Genomic DNA, 17,488 nt, shown 5'->3' on the forward strand with positions numbered 1-17,488 from the left:
TGCTTAAGTAGAATTTTCACGTATCTGTACTTCATCATTTATATTTCCGGAAACTTTTACTTTTACGCCACCACATTTCCCCCTAAGCATTTTACTTTTGCAGACTTTTACTTCTACAAAAGCCATTTTCCGGTAAGCTACTTGTACTTTTACTCAAGTATGGCTTTCAGGTACATAAGACTGCTGACATGCGACAGCACACAATAAGAGACCATGGCAAGGGGCATGCAGAATTGCAGTAACAGGATCCCACCACCAAGTAAAATTACAGAACAGAGAAGGAGAAGGCGCAACCAACAACCAACCACTACAAGATTTTAAATTGTGAGATAAAAGTTGAGTAGCCTGGGTAAACCCTGATGATCTTCCAGCAAATTTGAGATTTGCTCTGCAAGTCAGTCTGGCCAAGAGCCCATTCAAGGCCATTTCCAATTTCTCCAAATCAAGGCACCAATCACAACCGTTGAGGCAGGCTTTACACCAATCACAACCGTTGAGGCGGGCTTTACACCAATCACAACCGTCGAGGCGGGCTCTACACCAATCACAACCATCGAGGTGGGCTTTACACAATGATGATAGCGCAGCAACAGCGAGCAGCTTCTTGTTTAAATTCAACATTACAGCTACTGAAGCGCAGCGTCACCCAGATCGTTGCTCTGATTGGTTGAAAGACTATCCAATTGTGCCCAGAAGCATTTGAGCAGCTTCCGTTGGTGATGCCCCTTTAGAAATGGGCAGTGAATGAAGCTTCCCCAGACCCACTCTCAGTTACAGCTGAGAAGGGTCTGGGGTCTACCAGGCTAAAAGTTAAGTACTTCCTCTTTTGGAATTTGATTAAATGATTTGGAGATGGGGGCAGGTGCATTGCCATTCAAGGAAGCATTAGATTCTCGGAGAGCTTTGGTGTAGCTTTCTTGCAAAGATTGAATAAGTGCTGATGCATAACCTGGGGAAATGAAAAACGTGTAGATCACATTCACTGATTACCGAGGTCTCATGCATACATATCCAAATATGATGGAAACTGTCTGAAACTGCTTACCATATGAGGCCTTCTGTTTAATTGGCTATTGGAATACATATTCACCTTTCCGGAACCTTGGGTCTTGCACACGATATATTGCAACAGCATCACTTGTTCGCGCAACTTCGTGGCTGCCATTATTATTATTATTATTATTATTATTATTGGAGGCACGTCCAGCTGGGAGGAGCCCTCGGGGAAGACCCAGGACTAGGTGGAGGCACGTCCAGCTGGGAGGACTAGGTGGAGGGATTATAATTCCAACCTGGCCTGGGAACGCCTCGGGATCCCCCAGTCAGAGCTGGTTAATGTGGCTCGAAAAGGGAAGTTTGGGGTCCTCTGCTGGAGCTGCTGCCCCCGCGACCCGACCACGGATAAACGTACGAAGATGGATGGATGGATTCCATTTTCTACACTGTGGTATTAGTACTTCTTCCACGATGGTTGAAATGACAACAGGAAATCATAACAGAGTTCATGTCTGTTGGAAACCAACCGTAAAATGGAATTTATGAAGAAGCCCAGCACGGCTGTCTTTGTTACTGTGAAGTTAGCGGAAGGATACACGTGAGACTACGTCCAGTTTTCAAACATTTATACAAAAAGCTCATATATGGAAATTAGATTATATTTACGAGAAGTATAAAACATGTTCAAATGTTATAAATATAAAAGATATACCACTTAATTGTGAAGAAAACGTCTTTATTCTTTGACTTTTAAATGTACAAGATTTATATTTGTTAAAAGAGGTTGAACTCATAAACATCAAGTCTATTTTTAGTCTTTTTTTGTGATTGGAAATTTGTATTGGTTTTAAACATAAGTACAGGTTACCAGTGATGAATGAGAAGCATGAAAATATTCCTCACACAACTAAACAAACCTAGGGCAACTCATGCATCAGTGCATGCATACACAATGTATGTTCATCTTGTATATTCATTATTATGTCTCATTCGAACTACAGATCAGCTACCCGATGTGGCAAACTGGCATAGTGCGGTTACAGCCGGTAGAGAGCCGCAAAGCGAGTTACGAGTTGATGAACCACTGAAATAATTTTGGAAACATTATTTTAAGTTACAAAAAGTTCTCTAGTGTTGTTTTAACACAGGTTGAACTCATAAACATCAACTCTGTTTTTCGTCTTTAACCCTTTATGGAAATAAATCACTAATAAAACAGCTGTTTGGACTGCTGCAAGAAAACGTGATTACAGTGAATATCAAAGTCAACACAGTTTGATTTATTCATCTTGAACAATCAACATACTGTGAAAGAAAAGAGAAAAAAAGTCAGATAAAAACCAATCGAGACAAATCAATCTGATTCCATCAAAGAACAAAAAGGATGATTTAAAGAAGGAGCAGGCAGAAGCATAATGCTTATAAAGTCCTGCCAATGCTAGGGGAGTTTTGTTTTTTGTTTTTGTCCGTCGCAGCACCGGAGCCCCTGTTAACTAACTTAACAATTAATAACAATTAATAACCCACAACTAACTCTCTTTAAAAGGATAAAACACCATAGCATATAACAATTTGTGACTTAAACAGTTTCTAACACTAATAATTTTACATTTACAAATGTAGCTACACTGCCCAATGGCATGCTGGAAAGTTAGCTACAGGATGAAGAAAGAGCGGAGATACATCAGAACAACGTGTGGTCAAGAGAGGAGCCGTCTGTTGTTCCCAAGGTTTTTGTTTCTAAAACTGTTGTTGCCCGTCGCTCTAACGTTAGCGTAACATTACTCGGCTGTGCTAACGTTACCGTGCTAATGTTACTGCGCTAACATTAAAGACATGTCACAACATTATGAACGCAATCCACCTCCGGTCCCTCCACAGACCGTTGAGAAAGACGGGTTCAGAGCAATGATTAAAACTCTGGATTTAAGATGTCTCGCCTCGCTGAAATACGTCCTCCAACCTGCTAACGTTATTCAAACAGCGAAGGAGGCTGACAGCGGAGCTCCGTTCAGTCCCCCACTACAACCACACTACAACAACCTAACTTACCTGTGGCCAAGGTAGTGGTTATACAGTACTAGCTTACAACTATTTAGTTTTGAAAGGGAAACAATGTTAAAGTTGTTTGTTTGTGTAGGCTATTCATTCTATTTTAGTTTATTTTACTACTTTAAAGTTTGCACAATACAAATAGTTTAGCTTCTGTAACTGTTTCATGGATTTTACTTCATATAAAGTTATTGTATAATGTCGTGGAGCCAAGCAAACCCTTAATGAAAGCTTTTAGTAAACACGATGACATTAAGATGTTTTTGTGATATTCTATGTACTCCTGACAGTAGAATAAGCCATTATAAACCTATATAAAGGTGGCCCATTATTGAAGGCAATTATTATTTATTTAAATTTATTTTAAGAAGTTTGATTACATTATATTTTCGATTTGAATGTACAATTGTTTTTTAAATAACAAATAAATAAGGATTCAATACATTACATCTATGTTATTTTGTCTTAGTTAGGAAAGTAATGTTTAGTTAGGAAGGTCTGGTGCCTTTAGTGTCTTCCACATGGTGGAAGGAAGGTATAAGGTGGAAGGTATTAGTTTATTATTAATTCAGCAACGGTATCGGATCGGTATCGGGTATCGACAGATACACAAAGCCCTGGCATTGATATCGGGACTGAAAAAGTCGAATCAGTGCATCCCTACTTAAAACCATCAGATTTATGTTGTCACACCTACAGCTCAGCCCTCATGTCGTCCTCGGGTCAAATTTGACCCGTTCTCAAAACTTTTGTATCAGAAATATGGGTTTCTTTTGAACTAAATTAATCAAAAAATTAAGTACAATTGCAAGTACTCAATTACTACTTTCACTGAATTGTGGGTATTCAATCTCATAGCATTTGAAAAAATGTAAATGGTTTCAAAACCTGAACTAAACTTTGAGATCCACACTTCTGTGATTCTCCACTGACATATGTTCCCCTAATATTAGTCAAAATAATTCATCATTTCAACATCAGGTATAATATAATGACATAAATGATTTTTATTGACCATGAATTCCAAAAATATGTGTAAAACTATTGGTAATGAGTTGATGTTAGTCAAAAATAGCATCTAAAACATGGAAGAAAGTGGCAATGTGGATAGAGCAGGCGCACATATACTGGGAGGTTTATGCCTCAATGCAGAGGTCTGGGGTTCGAGTCCGGCCTATGATGATTTCCTGCATGTCTTCCCTATCTCTCTCGCGTCTTTCTCACCTAGCTGTCCTATCTATTAAAAAAAGGCGGAAAAAGCCGCCCCCCAAAAAAGAATTATCTTTAAAAGAAAAAAAAAAAGGTCAGAACACAACACAAGGGTTGAAGCAACACAATTATTTACTTGAGTCAGTTTTAGATTTCCAGAAACCAGCAGGCTTTTCCGGTGATCTTTGGGAGGAAAGTTTCTGGATCTTTGGGTCTAGGAGGGAAGTTTCTGGTCTTTGGGTCTAGGAGGGTAGTTTCTGGTCTTTGGGTCTAGGAGGGTAGTTACTGGTCTTTGGGTCTAGGAGGGTAGTTTCTAATCTTTGGGTCTAGGAGGGTAGTTTGTAATCTTTGGGTCTAGGAGGGAAGTTACTGGTCCACACATGAACCCGCCGGGCATCCTCACATGGTAAAAGACGAGCCGTTTTCGCTGGATCCATCCACCGAGCGGCAGGGGACACGTAGATCTCGGAGGTTACCCTGGAGAACCATCGAGGGGCGATTTATCTCTTCCCCAGACACCACAGATCCTGGATGATCATCCTGAAGTGGTTCCTGAACTTCACGCCTACGAAGGCGTACAGCACCGGGTTCAGGCAGCAGTGCAGGTAGGCGATGGTCTGCGTCACCGTCTTGGCCACTTGCAGGATGTCCGAGTCTTGGCACGACTGCAGCTCGAACATGTTAGCCGTGTCGTAGAGCAGTGTCACGTTGTACGGCAAGTGGCAGATGACGAACACGGCCACCACGGCCAGCACCACCCGCACCGCTTTGTGCCGCTGGAAGTTTCTGGCTTTCAGCAGGGTGACGATGATGGCGGTGTAGCAGAAGACCATGACGAGCAGCGGCAGGATGAAACCCACGGCCAGCTGGGTGCTGGGCACCGCCATCATGGTAGTCAACGCTGTGGTGTTGTCCGTGAACCTAGTATTAGTAGCAGTAGTAGTTTATTCAGTCATCATTAAAATAATAATTATATACATATCACAGTATAAACTCAAACAGTAAATAGTGACTAAAAGGATTACGCTGAAGCTAAAGCTCATGCCTATCCCATCCTAAGCTACTGCTACACTCTTAGGCCGGTTACACACTGGCTGCGTAGCGGGAGCGTGTCAGCTGCGTGGCATGTCCATTTTTTCAGCTCCCATGTTGACAGGTTAGAGCTTACACACTGCCTCCGTGACATCCACGTCTCAGGCTCGGCTCGAGCCGTACCGAAAATGCGTGCAAGCTAGAAATAGAACCAACGCTTAATTTTCACACGACACGCGAGCGTGTTGGAAGCGTTTCCAGACAAAATAGAATAGGAAAAGATGTTTATATGTCATTTTGACATGAATACATTTAATAAATGACATGTTGATGTTTGAAAGTCTCGAGGTTTTGACATAAATGCAGATATATAAATGTAATTTAAATATGTCACCTGTCAATAGAGAAGGAAATGTTCTGGAGCCTATTCTGCCGTCAATACTACCGACGTTGTCTTTGCTGTAATCAGATCAGTATCAGAAAACGCCACGCAGCTGAAACGCAACAGAAACGCCACGCTCACGCGCAACACAGCCAGTGTGTAACCGGCCTTAGGCCTCCTGCACACTGGCGCGTGGCGGCTGCGTGGCGTCTTTGCACACCAGAAAGGTGTCTCACGCGGCGTACGCTGTAACCTGGTAACATGGGAGCCAAAATTAAAAAACGGACACGCCATGCAGCCAGTGTGGAGGAGGCCTAACTTTTTGGTGACATTGAACGTGTGATGTATGGGGACACGTAATGTATCTTTTAACCGTCTCCACCTGCAGCGCCGCACGGCGAGGGATTGTGTGAGTCACAGGCGAGACGGAGAGCTTTTGCTTTGGGATCCTTGTTGTTGTTTCTTCAGTTTTTGAAGCCGGCACAGAGCTGTGAAACATCAATCTACTATCAGCTGTTATCACAGGAATCACGGAATAAAAACAGAAACTCTCAAAATGAAACAGCCAACACGCTCACTGACGGTCATTCATTAAATTACAGTAAATTACAAGAAATCTACAGCTATAAACTGTAACTTCACAATGTAATGTAATAAAGCAGTATTTCGCTGTGAAATTACATCAGCTTGCTGTATATAATCACAATAATATCCTGTATATTTTCATTTTTACTGTAAAAGTAATGCAGCTCAGTAGCCAGCAATTTGCTGTCTAGCGCTGGAACCAGGGATGCACCGAATCCACGATTGGGCTTCAGATTGGGCTGAATATTGGGCTTTTTGACGGGGTTCTGGTTTCTGCCGAACCTTAGAATTTTTTCCCAGTGAACTGAACTCTACGCTTGCACTAGGCGCCGTAATGACGGCGCCGCTGATTACGGGAAGGTGTTTACGTAGGTGGAGCGTTCAATGCAGTAGGCCACATGTGACAAACTCAAGGCCTGCGGGCCCAATCCGGCCCCTTGCAGATTATGATCTGGCCCGCATATAGGGCTGTGGGCACATAGGGCTGTGGGACCATAGGGCTGTGGGAACATAGGGCTGTGGGAACATAGGGTTGTGGGAACATAGGGCTGTGGTAAGATATGGCTGTGGGAACATAGGGCTGTGGGACCATAGGGCTGTGGTAAGATATGGCTGTGGGAACATAGGGCTGTGGGAACATAGGGCTGTGGGAACATAGGGCTGTGGGACCATAGGGCTGTGGGAACATAGGGCTTTGGGAACATAGGGTTGTGGGAACATAGGGCTGTGGGAACATAGGGTTGTGGGAACATAGGGCTGTGGGAACATAGGGTTGTGGGAACATAGGGCTGTGGGAACATAGGGCTTTGGGAACATAGGGTTGTGGGACCATTGGGCTGTGGGAACATAGGGTTGTGGGAACATAGGGCTGTGGGAACATAGGGTTGTGGGAACATTGGGCTGTGGGAACATAGGGTTGTGGGAACATAGGGCTGTGGGAACATAGGGTTGTGGGAACATAGGGTTGTGGGAACATAGGGCTGTGGGAACATAGGGTTGTGGGAACATAGGGTTGTGGGACCATTGGGCTGTGGGAACATAGAGCTGTGGGAACATAGGGCTGTGGGAACATAGGGTTGTGTGAACATAGGCACGCTCCCATCACAGTGCAAACACAAACAGTAAATAGTGACTGAAAGGATTAGGCTGAAGCTAAAGCTCATACATGCCTATCCTACGTCAGATCTACCCACCTGAACTCGCAGACGTGCCTAGGAGGCGTGGATGTTGATTCTTCGTCTTCGTCCATGAACATCTCCACGCTGTGGGACGGCTCGTACCAGTGGTAGAAGTAAAAGTCCGGGACGGACAGCAGTACGGCGGACGCCCACACGATGGCGCAGATGACACGGCTGTAGGCCAGCGAGCGCAGTCTGAAGCTGCGGCGAGCCTGCACGATGGCGATGTACCTGTCGGTGCTGATGCAGGCGAGCAGCAGCATGCCGCTGTACAGGTTCACGCTGTAGGAGCCGCGCAGCAGCTTGCACGCCAACGGCCCCATCGGCCACGCCGACAGCTCGTTGTACACAATGAGAGGCAGCGTCACCACGAAGAGGAGGTCGGCGATGGCCACGTTCAGCAGGTACACGTCCGTCATGGACTTGGTCTGCTTGTAGAAGGCGTACGTGACGATCACCAGGCTGTTCCCCACGAAGCCCAGGATGCAGATGATGGAGTGCACGTACGGGCCGATGATCAGCTTAATGCTGTGGTTGTTCTGGAAGGTACAAGGTCCAATCAGGTCCTCGGTATAATTGTAGTCGTAGTCTTCTGGTGGGTACAACATTTCCTGCTCCATCTTCTTCCACTGTAAACAAAGACAGAAAAGAAAGAAATGTCAAACTGTGCAGCAAAGATGGAAAAAAGCAACAAAAACATTGACAAAAAAGTGACAAAAAAGTCAGAAAAAAACATTGACAAAAGTGATGAAAAAGCGACAAAATCTGTGGAGAATCTTTTCTCAGAGAATATCTTTGGACCCAACGGTACGCCCAGAAACTTTGTGTCATGAATACAATCCCTCATGAAGTATTTATTTAAATACTTGTTGTATGAATAAACTGTGAGTGACGTTGAATCTTCAGTGCTGATCTGTGATCTGTAGTCTACACGTGTTCAGATGTTCTGAATGAAGAACTAAATGTAAAAGGTAATAAATAAGTAATAAAGTAGAGAAAGTCAGAGCCGCTGCGGGGCCCCGGTGGCGTTGGTTTCCCTCCTGTAAAAATGCATCAACAACATTAAGAAGAAATGGGATAAAAACGCACATTTTGAAAAGCGACAAAAACCTTGAAATGAGACGTAGACATTTGAGTGAGACTTTTAAATTGTTTTTCTGGGTCAAAATATAAAAGAAAATCCAATGTTTTGGTCGTCTTTTCCACACTTTTTTCCAAAGTTTCTGTCAATATTTTTCAGCGCTTTTTTGATGTTTTTATGCTTTTTCAAAAAAACGTTGAGTGTCTGTGTGTGTGTGTGTGTGTGTGTGTGTGTGTATGTGTGTGTGTCTGTGTGTGTGTGTGTGTGTGTGTGTGTGTGTGTATGTGTGTGTCTGTGTGTGTGTGTGTGTGTGTGTGTGTGTGTGTGTGTGTGTGTGTGTGTGTGTGTGTGTGTGTGCATGTGTGTGTGTCTGTATCTGTGTCTGTGTCTGTGTGTGTGTGTGTGTGTGTGGGTGCGTGTGTGTGTGTCTATGTCTGTGTGTTAAGTATGTGTGTGTGTGTGTGTCTAAATGTGTTTGTGTGTGTATCTAAATGTGTGTGTGTGTGTGTCTATGTGTGTGTGTGTGTGTCTCTGTCTGTGTGTGTGTGTGTCTGTGTGTGTGTGTGTGTGTGTGTGTGTGTGTGTGTGTGTGTGTGTGTGTGTGTGTGTGTGTCTGTGTCTGTGTGTGTTTGTGTGTGTGTGTCTATGTCTGTGTGTTAAGTATGTGTGTGTGTGTGTCTAAATGTGTTTGTGTGTGTATCTAAATGTGTGTGTGTGTCTCTGTCTGTGTGTGTGTGTGTGTTCTATTATCAATGTTTCTTTCGTTATAAAATTGACTAAAACACCCAAATTCAATGAAAGTAGTGAACTGATCATGTATCAAACTTGTGAAGAGATTTGTAGAGAACCACCCACTTTTTTGTTTTAAAATTTGTTTGAAAGAAACCCAAATGTTCTGATATAGAAACTTGTTGCGGAAACATGAGCACATTACCCCCATTCTCCACTCACTCCACTGGCTTCCCATCTCCACCAGGATTGAGAAAAAGGTTTCCTTCCTCACACACCAATGCATCCATGGACATGCCCCCCCACCTCCCCCACTCAAAGAACTTATCAATAGTGTTGGTCATCTTACTTTAAAAAAGTAATTAGTTACAATTACAAATTACTTCTCCCAAAAAGTAATTGAGTTAGTAACTCAGTTACTACATTGTAAAAGTAATTAGTTACTCAGCAAAGTAACTTTGACGTTATTTTTTACGTTCTATAACGTCTTTAATGTCAAAGCTTCATAAGATTGGAGTTGCTTGAGGCAGACGTGGATAAAGAAGTTTTTCCTGGGCGTAGTGTGCATGTTACATAAACATTCTTGCCTTTTAATTTAATTTCAATGAGCGAGAAGTAGTGCCGGTACTTCCAGTTCGACGCTACCTTTGAATTTCCCTGGCTCAGTCGCCATTGTCGCTGTCTTGTGTTTCGTGGTAGTTACAGCGTGCAGTGAGACAGCGTGAGCAGGGCATCCGCCCACCCAGCCAATCATCATCGCATATGCAACAGTGACATCATCCCAGCCGCAGCCAAAGCCTGACTGTATGTACACTCCGCCACCAACTTGAGCTGCAAAGAAGCTCTGGCCGCTCTGTCAAGGACGCTTGTCAAAAAGTACGGGGAAGCTGTTTGAGGCTTTGGCCGCTCTGACGTAGCAGCATTCTTCCATCATGATCAACACACGATTGAAGAAACAGCACAAGCAGCCACTGCACAGCCAGTACACTGACACTAGAAACCTTTTATAAATTACATATATAATGACAGAAATTGAGCGTCAGCGTCAGTTCTGGCAGGCCAGGTAGTCAAGACGCTGCTAACGCTATTGGCCAACAACACGGTCTCATCAGCTGATCTGTAGTAGCGCATCAGCTGGTCAACACCCCTCGCTGCTTAATGGCTACACTCAAACAGGGCGCCCTATTTAAAGCAGATTCAGTTTGCTCCTACCTGCTTGCTGCTCGCTTCTCTGCCGCCCACCACCTCCCCAGCTCCTCCTTGTCGTGTATAACGTGGCGTTTGCTTCTATGTCATCGTTGCTGCTCTGTCCATGTGGGGGAATAGTTCAGCTCACACAGTCCTAAACTGTGTGAGCGTTCCCTAATGCTGCTGCTGTCCTCTGACTCTCTGCTATTTCATGGTGCTCATGAAAGGTCAGAGGACTCCCTGAACAGAGCCATACCGCCAAAATTTAATTCAGAATTTATTAGCTGAAATGCAATTATTCAATAAAAATTTCCTAAATCATTTTTATTGTCATGTGTGTTCTTGACTTAATGGACCTGACAGAATTTGTATTGGTTGTTGGTCGCAGCGGTGTCTGTTAGTTAACTCGCTCGTTAGCTGCTGAACCACAGCAGAATGCAGGCAGAGCGAGCAGCCGCCAGCTGTTGACCCGTGCAGGACTTCACCGTGAGGGACTTCACCGTGAGGGACTTCACTGTGCAGGACTTCACCGTGCAGGACTTCACCGTGAGGGACTTCACCGTGAGGGACTTCACTGTGCAGGACTTCACCGTGCAGGACTTCACCGTGAGGGACTTCACCGTGAGGGACTTCACCGTGCAGGACTTCAACGTGCAGGACTTCACCGTGAGGGACTTCACCGTGCAGGACTTCACCGTGAGGGACTTCACTGTGCAGGACTTCACCGTGAGGGACTTCACCGTGAGGGACTTCACCGTGCAGGACTTCACCGTGCGGGACTTCACCGTGAGGGACTTCACTGTGCAGGACTTCACCGTGCAGGACTTCACCGTGAGGGACTTCACCGTGAGGGACTTCACCGTGCAGGACTTCAACGTGCAGGACTTCACCGTGAGGGACTTCACTGTGCAGGACTTCAACGTGCAGGACTTCACCGTGCGGGACTTCACCGTGAGGGACTTCACCGTGCGGGACTTCACCGTGAGGGACTTCACCGTGCAGGACTTCACCGTGAGCAGCCTGTTTAGAGACGATGTGACCGGCAGGTAACGTTACCTGCCTATACGCAAACAACGTCATATCATAAATGATAGGGGAACCAGCAACAGCGATTATGAGCTTTTCCTCCATTTTCACGGAACTAATGTTTTTGTAGGAACGAAAGTTTACATCGTATGTTACTCTGGGATCAGCCAGCGCGAAGGACGTCTACATTCCGATTGGTTGCTGGCGTTTGCCGCTGCTTGCCGCTGAACCGCGTCATAGCTCATTACCATAAAGTTGACTTTCTTTCAACTTTCGGATTGACGCTCAAAACGCTCAAAACGCTCAAAACGCTCAAAACGCTCAAAACGCTCAAAACGCTCAAAACGCTCAAAACGCCCAAAACGCGACGCCGACAGATTTGACGCTCCTCGCAGCTGAGAGAAGCTTCCGTTGGAAATGAACGACTTCCGGTATCTTTAGAAGCTCAAGTCGGCGGCGGTGTGTAGGTACAGTGACACCTCGCGCTTCATTCAAACAAATTGTAGTAACGCGCCACTTTACATTCTCAGTAACGATAATGGAAAAGTAATTAATTAGATTACTCCGTTACTGAGAAAATAACGCCGTAAGTAACGGCGTTACTCCCAACACTGGTTATCAACCCACAAAACACATCCCCTTCCCTCCGCTCCACTCACTCAAACCTCCTCCACAGACCCAGAACCAGACTCTGGACAATGGGAGACAGCCTTTTGTGCTGCTGCCCCACGTCTGTGTCATCGCACCGCACGACTTCCTGTTTCAGCAGAAATTCTTTAAATGGAAGAAAGTTCTCTGAGATACTTCCTGATTTTTTTTTCGACCACAAAAACAACACAACATGACTTGTCACACGTCAGCGCTGGACCGATGTGAACTGTCAGACACTCGGCAACGTCATCACTGCCTGCGCACGCAACTGGGGGGCAGAAAGAAGACTTGTTTCGTGTAGCTATAGTAGTAGTAGCATAGTGTTAGTCAAAATGCCGAGGAGTTGTTGCGTGGTTAATTGTACAAACAGAGCCAGTGGTGGGTGCCTGATGTTTAACATACATACAACAAGCATGCTTTTGCCAAAAAACGGCAGAGGTTATGGCTTCAAGCCATAAGAAGGACAGATTGGGGTCATATGCAAGAGTCAGGCACCCATTGGATCAATCAGAGAAGTTGCAGCTTTTTAAGTTGTTCAGCTCAGTGATATCTACCTGTCAGGGCTGTAGTACTCGAGTCCGGACTCAAGACAAGTTTAGACTGCTAGCTAAAGCTACGCCGATGTTTTGCTAATGTTAGCGCAACAATGTTAGCCTAGCTGGCTACGTAAATATCACAACTGCCTTCAGAGTTTCCTATATCTGCGTCCACGTTGTCAACATAAGACCTGTGGCGTTAGTGCTCCTTTTGTACCATCATTGTATTGAATTGAAATATGAAGCTTCACTCCTACGAGATGGGTGGGTTTGTGTTATGTTACCCACAAAGCTAACTGGCTATAGTTAGCCTACACGTACGGTATGCTAGCGGACACTAGCTAATGTTGCGGAGACTGGCAGTAGAGTTTCGGTGAGCTAACCACGACAGTGTTGTCGCCCTCTCGCCCACAATCAACCTCTGCTGCTAAAAACAGTCGACCTGTAGTGATGTTTGAAATGGAGACACACATATCATAACCTTTCCCGAAAATCCTGGCCATTATTTTAAGGCATAAACCAACCATAGTGGTACACTCAGGGGTAACCCTGCTGCTAACATTGGCTATTACCATAGATATATAGGCTATTAAATTAGCCTAAAATGATAATTCTAGCCATATATATATATATATATATCACAGTAACATTGCAAAATTAAAGACAGACAAACAGATCCAACTAAAATCACGTTTTATTTATATAAAAACAATAAGGAAAGCTTCAATACTTCAGGTTGTTGCAGTAGCTTACCAGTTTACCAATCTGGCTTTCTGCCCCTGGTATGCGCGCGCACCCAATCATGGTTGTAAACAGGAAATCGTCTATAAGTCAGTGTCTTCCCACGCTTAGTAGAAGACTTTAGGTCATTTTTTCAGATGAGCAGATAATCCTAAAATATCCGGAGTTCTGCATTAACAACCCCACCTTCAAGCTGCAGTATAAGGACAGCTAGCTCTAACTTTACCGTGCCGTCCCATGCTAAAACTGTGATTAGTTTGAAGTTAAACTCGGTTTCCAGCAGAAGAAAACTACCACCAGGGTGGGTCAGACTCTGTCAGGGGTTTCAGTGTTTGCAGTTTAAACTGAAGCGGGTTAAAAAGACACTTCCGTGTAGATCCAAACAGTTTGAGCACATTTACGGTCCAACAGACCCGTTAACGTGTTCAAAGTGGAACATGTGAAGAAAGGTGACTGTTAGCAGTGAAGTTTGGACTCACCTCCGTCAGCTTTAAGGGAAGAGAAGTTGGGTTAAAGCTCTCATCTGGCCATCCACTCCGACTGTCACTAACTCATTAAAACCTGTCTGTCTCTCTGTCTGTCTGCCTACCTGCCTGTCTGTCTGCCTGCCTGTCTGTCTGTCTGCCTGTCGGTCTGTCTGTCTCTCTGTCTGTCTGTCTGTCTGTGTGTCTGCCGCTGCACTGAGACCTCTGCGCATGTGCATTACCTATAACACACACAAACGCACACATACAAACTCTCTCTCACACACACACACACACACACACACAAACTTTCACACACACACACACACACAGACACACACACAGACACACACACAAACTTTCACACACACACACACACACACAGACACACACAGACACATGGAGAAACACAGACACACACACAAACACACGGAGAAACAGTCAACACACACACATAGCGAAACACACACACAGAGACACACACACACACACACACACACACGGAGAAACACACACAGAGAGACACACAGACACACACAGTGTTCGAACTATACCGTGGCCTTCGGGGGAGCCCACTTTTTTCCACGCGAGGCGGCGCATGCAACTTACAATGACTTACAAAGATACATAACAGCTACAAGTGTATGGACCAGAGCCATAGAGATATAAGAGTTGCGACACTCGTTGATCTCGCTAGCGGGGGGGTCACGTGGTTCCTGTAAGCCTGTATCGTTCCAAACACACGCAGCGCTGTCATGTTCCCCTATGGGACTGACAGCAGCGATTGCAATATTGAATGGTAAATATGAATAAAAACCCATACCCATGTACTTGTTTGATTGTTATTGCATATTTGTAAATGTCAGTTTTACATTTGGAATGGGGTGACAACTGAAAGCTATGTATAGATACGTTTTTAAGTTTTGGAGGGAAAGCTTCCCGTCCGTGTTAGCATGATAGCACTAGCTAGGCTACTTTCCTGTATTGTCCTTCGTGTCACGGGGACTTTAGTTTATTTACATTTTGTATTAGCCTGTCCAAACGTGTTTGTTCTGACATGTCTGGGACATCCCTCCCCCGTGCCAGTTCATGTTAAATGACATCACATAGTACGCGAGGGTCACCGGGGACCTGAAGCTCAACGCCAGGCCAATGCAAAAACGTCAAAAATAAACTAAGTCCCGGGGACCCGAAGGACAACACAAGGGTTAACCTTACTACATCTTTTTAAGATCAAAGATGTTCTTTTTTGCACATCTGGACTATTGTATTTTCCTTGATGTTGCTTGTAATTCCGATTCACTTACCCGTGGTCAGAGAGCGATTGAGAAAGCAGAGTAGCAACGGTCCATTCAGCATTTAGTGTCCAGCCAACTTCTGATGAGGCACGAGTTGACCACACAACCATGATCATTTTAAGACTAAGCCATACACCAAGTATCACATATATTAAAGAATAACAACTGTGTGTATGTATGTACAACCATGATAATTTTAAGACTAAGCCATACACCAAGTATCACATATATTAAAGAATAAAAACTCAATACACTTGGATGAATACATTTTTATTAAACAATGAGTGACACAAGAACAAGTACAGAAAAAATGAATACGATGGGGAAAGGAGACAATTAAAAAAAATCAATACAACTAAGATTCACCGCTGGCACCACTGGTTATAAAACCCTTCAGCAAATGCAGATTCTACTGCCTAACATCTGCACGCTGCAAAGGAGCATACAGCATGTAAAGCTGGAGCCAGGAGTTTTGGGGGTTAGTGTTTGAGATGCTGAGTGTTTAATAAAACAAATCCTCTCCACATATATCAGGCTGAGGTTTGTGGGACAAGAGCAACAAAATAGAGCCAGGAATATGGGGAATAGTATACGTGATTAATTAACAAAAAATATCCTCCACATATATCAGGCTGAGGTTAAGGATTCAATCATAGTGCATCAGGGTAAACAGCCGTGATAAGGGGTACCTTGGCAGCAAGAGTCAGACTAAGAAGGCAATTTCAACACAGCAGACTTCCTCACATAAGGTCATAACATCTAGTCCACTGCCAGTCCACTGCCAAACACCTTACTGGTTGCCATGGATGTATTTGGCCTCTCCATCCCCGGCACACTGTCCGCAGCCTCCAGTCTCCTCTTATTTCAGCAGCCTCCACCAGCAGCCGTCGCCAGCACCAGTAGGGCTGCTGGAATATGGAAAGAAATATGATCATAATTATTTCGGTCAATATTGAAATCACAATAATTTAACACGATTACTTGTTGACTTCTGGAAAGATGTTGCAATTATTGAACTTAAAAAAACAGTGGAAAACGTTAAATAAATCAACAGTAAAAAAAACAACACACAACTGTGAAATTTGCCTTAATACTTTTTCATATTTAAAATTATGTCATTGTCATATGTCACTTACTGATATTTTGTGTGTGGAATAACTTGTATTCATACATGAAATCCAACAGCCCTTTCAAGGGTATAATTAAACAAACGCAACCTTATTTCTAGACACAGTACTCAGCTGACTATGCTAACACCGTCAGGTTCAGTAGATAAAACCTAAATAAAACCCGTCCTTAATCAACCTTAACGATCCTAGTAATCCAACATCAATAACTAACTAAATCACAGGTGTCAGAGATTCACTACTCAACTTCGTAATTGTTAACAAGCTAACAAACGAGCTAACAAACTAGCAGGCAATCGGTCGGCTACCAAGATAAAAAAAAATATATAATCACGCTGTGCATACAAATAAAGATCAGTATATGCATCATAAAGGGCCTCTGATAAAATATAGACAGTTGACAATTCGAAAGAGGTAGCTATTTAATCAACTTACCTCAGAAGTTACTCGACGGCCAGCAATGAAAATGAATGGTGTCCGACGCCGTGAAGGGATTGTTTGGAACTATGCGAGGCTGCATACCCCGGAAGTAGGCGGGAAAAAGCGTACAACAGAGTCCAATGGGAGTGTCGCCACTCTGTCTTTCTCTATCACTCTGGTATGGACTATACAGGATTTACTAGGGGTGTGACGAGACACTCGCTCACGAGACAAGACGAGACACGAGATTGGGGTCACGAGAGCGAGACGCGATTTTAACACTAATTTAAAGAAAACTTCAGTTAAGAAATATGACTGGGAAAAATAGTCTTTACTCAGAGAACCAAGGTTACAAGCTAGGGTGTGTCGACGCAGCTTACTCCACGAGACGATCCACATCACGAGATTGGGTTCATGAGAACGAGACGAGATTTCTCGTCGCGGTGAAAAGTTGTCTCGTGAGGCGATGTGATGTCAGCGTGATGGAGCGTGGAATTACTATTGAAGATCCCCCTGCCACTTTTAAATCATTTGTGTGGCAACATTTTGGTTTTCCTGCGGAAATAATAAACGGCGAAAGAGTGACAGACAAGACGAACACAATATGTAAACATTGTAAGAAAAAAATGCCGTATACCGCGGCTAACACGAGCACTATGCAAAAACACTTCCAGCACCACCACAGCTCTCTACTAACTAGAAGTACGGCATTTCTTTCTTACAATGTTTACATATTGTGTTCGTCTTGTCAGTCACTCTTTCACTCTTTTCACCTCGACGAGAAATCTCGTCA

The 17,488-nt window shown here is 44.1% G+C and overlaps 1 pseudogene; it reads right to left on the reverse strand.

Annotated features, from left to right (window-relative positions):
- Positions 1–4,450: 4,450 nt before the first annotated feature.
- Positions 4,451–8,054, reverse strand: LOC120546681 (annotated as a pseudogene).
- Between the last annotated feature and the right edge of the window lie 9,434 nt (positions 8,055–17,488).

Source organism: Perca fluviatilis, chromosome 18, assembly GCF_010015445.1.
Source record: "Perca fluviatilis chromosome 18, GENO_Pfluv_1.0, whole genome shotgun sequence".
Taxonomy (NCBI): domain Eukaryota; kingdom Metazoa; phylum Chordata; class Actinopteri; order Perciformes; family Percidae; genus Perca; species Perca fluviatilis.